The sequence below is a fragment of the Pinus tabuliformis genome, chromosome Q, assembly GCF_031772625.1.
Source record: "Pinus tabuliformis cultivar Carrire ecotype Pingquan chromosome Q, CPIR1, whole genome shotgun sequence".
NCBI classification, from domain to species: domain Eukaryota; kingdom Viridiplantae; phylum Streptophyta; class Pinopsida; order Pinales; family Pinaceae; genus Pinus; species Pinus tabuliformis.
In genome coordinates, this window is record NC_142296.1 from 1081519887 (window position 1) to 1081525024 (window position 5138).

The following is a 5138-nucleotide window of genomic DNA, read 5'->3' on the forward strand; positions in this document are numbered from 1 at the left end:
CATTAAGGCTCTCCACCTCCGATTCTCTAAAATTGTCAGGAGATTCTTCATGTTGTTCTTCTTTGTCCTCCTTTTTTTGGAATTCCCCAGTGTTTGGTGTCGACATTGTTCTCGTGCTCCCTAGCCTACTGACGAATGTTAACAATAACACGTCATCTTCTGCATTCTCCTCATCCTCCACAGTGTGTGCTACTGCATCTGCAAGCACCGAAGGATTGTGAACTGTGGGGGAGACTTGGGGTGAGTTGTCGATTACAATTGGGGAGCCTGACTAATTTGTTCCTTGGCCGACAACTTTCCTCCTCACTGAGGTCCTAATTTTCCTTGTCTTTGCTGCAGGTGGAGTGTTTTCAATAGCCCCTTTCTCTGCTTGCATTGGTGAGCCTTTACTTCTTCTCTTGGTAGGAGACAATGTCTCTGCCTTTCTCTTTTTGCTTACACTTGTGCTAGCAGGTTCTTCTACATCCTTTGCTTAGAATTCCTTCAGAAATGCCTCCCCTGCTATTCCCTTTTTCTCTAACTTCTTCTTGACTAGCATCGTAATGAGTCCATGGTGGCAGAGTTTGGTTGCAACCTGGCTTGCACTCACACTCTGCACATTTTTCTCCATCTTGTTGAGGCTCTTAAGAAAGAAGTGAGGGGAATTAATCAGTTTCCCTGCCTCGAAATGTGACAGAAGTTGAAGGCGGTATACGAATTCCAAGGTATAGCATCCTTCGCCTGTGACAAAATTCTATAATGTAAACAGTGAATCTCATCATTTTCCGACCAAGGCGGTTTGTGGCAGTCCCTTTCTCCAATCGACCTCAATCTTCTTATCGACCATGAACCGCTACCAACGCTTCTTTGTCAACTGCTCCTTCTTAAACCAGTGCTCACCTGTAAGTGGCAGGCCTGTGGCTTGTGAAATGAACTCTTCAGTGATTTTAAATTTTAAGGACTCGACCCTAACTCGACCTTCCTTGAACGTTCTTGCAAATTCTAGCACTACGCCCATGTCGAATCTGTCAAATTTTTGGAGAAATGGCAGGAACCCAGTTTCTTGCAAAAGTGCAACACTATTCTTGTACTCGTTAGTTTTTTCAATCTCCTGTAGTGACAGTGGTTCACTCCTCACGGGTGCCATTTCGGACCTCTTCCACTTCACCGATCAGACCTTCAGAAAAATTCCAGGGTAATTCCAACATTCACTGAGAATTCTGTACTGGAGGTTCCTTGCCTTCCGTATTTGTAGACCTGCTTACCCGGATATGATGGAACAATCCTTCCACTTCGGATGTAGAGTTGTGTCAACAATCATCATTATAGGTGAATCGCGATGATTGGATGTAGTGCGATATGGGTGGCAGTGATGCAATGGCTAGAATGATCTAGTCACAGGTAGGTTAATGATGGTAGGATAGTGTGAAATTATTGCAAAGAGGGTGAGTGTAGGTTATTGGACGGAGTACCCTTCCGTAGTCATCATCATAATTCAATCAGACTTATTTTCAGCATTTATTAAAAAAGATTAGATTTCATCCTTACACACCTTGTAGTTTAAAGATTTATCCCTAGATTAGTAATTAATGAAACAAATCATCAATTTGAAACATGGAGTGAGTTATCATATCAACATATGTACAAAAATATAGGCCCATAGATCTTTGATAAACCATTTCAGGACTGTGTTAATTGCCCCCATAGTCAATTGTATCTCTGCACCAGACCTGCTTGGACTTGTGCTTTCACTGCACTGTGCTTGCACCAGAGGATTTTACCAAATAAAAACTCTGATAGGACATGGTTCTGTAGCTGGAATTTTAAAAATTTTGCCTCATTATACAAGAAAAATTTATTCGCCATCCTTTGGTGCTTCTCAACATGCCTTCTGAATGACTGCATCAAATTCTGCAATCAAATTATGAGGGAATAAAGAAGTGGAAAAGGGGTAAAAATCTTAGAATGGGGAGGAATATTAAAGTAGGGATTTCAGAACGATATCATCAAGAGGGATAAATGAAATGGAATGTGGGAAAAAAATTCAAGGGAGAAGAGGGATTCTACGAATCAGGTAAGGGTGGTTTCTTGGAAGAAACAGGAAGGATATTCATTGGGGAATTTAGAAAAGAAACTAGTGGGACATTTCGAAATGGGAAATAGAAGAAGATTTTACCTTGAAGTCTGCCTACACTGATGTAGGAAAAATAACTACAGCGGGAAGTAAATGTTTACTTGGAAAAATGTCCATGCTAGTTACCCCAAACTTGGGTAAGGGCTCAATTTCGTGAACCTGCTTCTTCTTGGTGGTAGCCAGCATATCTAAAATTCAAGTAACATTCCCTTTTTATGAAAAAAAATTATCTTCCTGCTAGCATCTTGGTTTTCAGGTTAATCCATCTGCAATCATGTCAATCAACTGATTTTCACAATTACAGGAAAATTTTTTCCTTTTATACTTTTTATTTTTGTCATTTTTTTCTTTTTTTTTTCTTTGATTATTTCTTTTTTTTAAATAAGGACAAGAAGCAATCAATTCTTCAATAGGTTGGTGTCATCACCTACCAAATCCTTTTCAAATGGTTGTTGGACTTGCTGCATAAAATCTCCTTTAGTAAGGGGCTGAAAAATATACCTTCAATATATGCTCATTTACCAGGAACACTGAATTCCATCCATCAATAGTTTTGATTTCTACCGCTCCCTTTTCAAACACTTTGACCACCTCATAGGGTCCCATCCAGCATGTATGGAATTTTCCTTTAAATTGTTTGAATCTTGAATCGTAAAGGAGCACCCAATCACCTGGTTGGAATTGCTTTTTTCTGAATGCACTTCTTGCATTATTGTTGAACTAAGATGTTCTGTTGAATAGCATCCCTTTGGATTTCATCTAACTCGTTCAATTATAGAAGGTGTTGCTGCTATGCCTCAGAGAGATCTAGTCCCAATTGGATTGCAATCTTGAAAGTCTTGATCTGGAATTCTATCGGCAAAAGGACTTGTTTCCCACACACCAGCTCATATGGTGTGTGTCCCGTGTTGTTTATACAAGTGGTTTGATAGGTCCACAATGCTTCCGATAATTTGTCAACCCAATTATTTCTGTTCATATTTACCATCCTTGTGAGGATAGATTCAATCACCTTATTTGTGGATTCTACCTGGCCATTTGCTTGCGGGTGATATGGTGTGGATTTCCTGTGCCAGATTTTGTACTACTCCATTACACCCTGTACCAGATTAGAAATAAACTATGATCCATTGTTAGAAACAATTTCTCTAGGTACACCAAATCTAGTAAAGATTTTAGTAAAAAGAAAATCAACAACAACTCTTTCAGTAGAAAAAGAAACAATTTTAGCTTCTACGCATTTTGTAACAAAATATGTACAAACCAAGATATGCTTTTTATTTGATGATGAAGGATTTATTGGTCCTACGAAATCAATAGCCCACTTTTCAAAAGGCTCAAGCATAACTTGAGTACATAAAGGCATCTCATTGGTTTGGTTAGGCTGGCCAATTCACTGATAGCTATCACACCGCTTAATGTATTGTTTGGCATCCTTAAACAAGGAAGGCCAAAAATTGCGAGCTCGTAACACTTTGTATGCAGTTCGCTTATCAGCGAAGTGACCACCACATGGTTCATCATGGGCAGTTTTTAAGATATAAAACACCTCTTCCTCTCTTACACATCTATGAATAATGAGATTTGCTCCAGTGTAAAATAGGTCTCCTTGGATCCAAGAATATGCAAGACTTTTCTAAATGATATTCTGCTTTTCACGAGCGGATAAGTGGGGTGGTAATTTTCCAGTGACTAAATAGTTAGCTATATCAGCAAACCATGGAGACTTTGTTGACACAGCAAAAATATGTTAATCAGGAAAATCATCATCAACAGGGATTGCTTCACCAGGATTATTTAATCTTGAAAGATAATTTACTACTACATTCGATTTCCCTGGTCTATCAACAATAGTAATATTAAAGTCCTATAATAATAGCAACCACCTAGTCACTCTACCACTAGTTAATGGTTTATTCATCAAATTTACTATAGTGGAATGATCAGTATGTACAAAAACTTCATATCTTGTAATATAATGTCGGAATTTATTAATAGAAAAAATTATAGCTAAAAACTCTTTCTCAGTAATAGTATAATTGAGATCAGCGGGTGACAGGTTTTTACTAAAGAAATAAATACCATAAGGTTGTTTGTCTTCTTCCTGTCCTAAAGCTACGCCAATAGCAGTATCTAAGGCATCAGAGAAAATATGGAATGGCAGGGACCAGTTTGGTCCTCTCAAAACTTGTGCCTGAACTAATTTTTCCTTCAAGGTCTCAAAACACTGTTTGTAAGTTGTAGACCAAGAAAAATCACTATCTTTAGCCAAAAGTCGGAAAAGTGGGGTAGCTATCCTTGAGAAATTCTCAATGAATCTCTTATAGTAGCCCGCATGTCCTTGAAAACCTCTCACTTCCCTTTGAGTTTTGGGTATAGGAAGACTCAAAATGACTTCTATCTTTGTAGGGTCAACTTAGATACTTTTGTCAGAAATAAGATGGCCAAGAACTACTCCTGCCTTACACATTAATTTTCATTTCTTGTCACTCAAGGCAAGATGAGCTTCTTGGTAGCGAAGAAGCACTTTTTCTAGATTCCTGAGGGCTTCCTGAAATGAATCACCAAACACAGAGAAATCATCCATATAGATTTCCACACACTCAAGGTCGGCAAAAATAGCCAAGACTACCCTTTGAAAGGTAGTCGGGGCATTACATAGGCTAAAGGGAAGCACTCGGTAAGAAAATGTACCTCATGGAAATGTAAAAGTGGTTTCGTCTTGATCCTTGGGTGCTATCTGTATCTGGTTATATCTGCTAAAGCCATCTAGAAAAGAAAAGTACTTTTTACCAGCAAGGGTATCATCGATGAAAGGAAGGGGGAAGTAATCTTTGAGAGTGGATTTATTTAATTCTTTGTAGTCAATGCAAATGTGCCATCTCCCATCTTTCTTCAGGACTAATACTAATGGAGAGACCCACTGGCTATCAGAAATGGGATAGATAAAATTAGCATCTAAGAGTTTTTGCAATTCTTCCTTTACAACATCTCTTAGAGCTGGTTTCATTCACCTCTGGGGTTG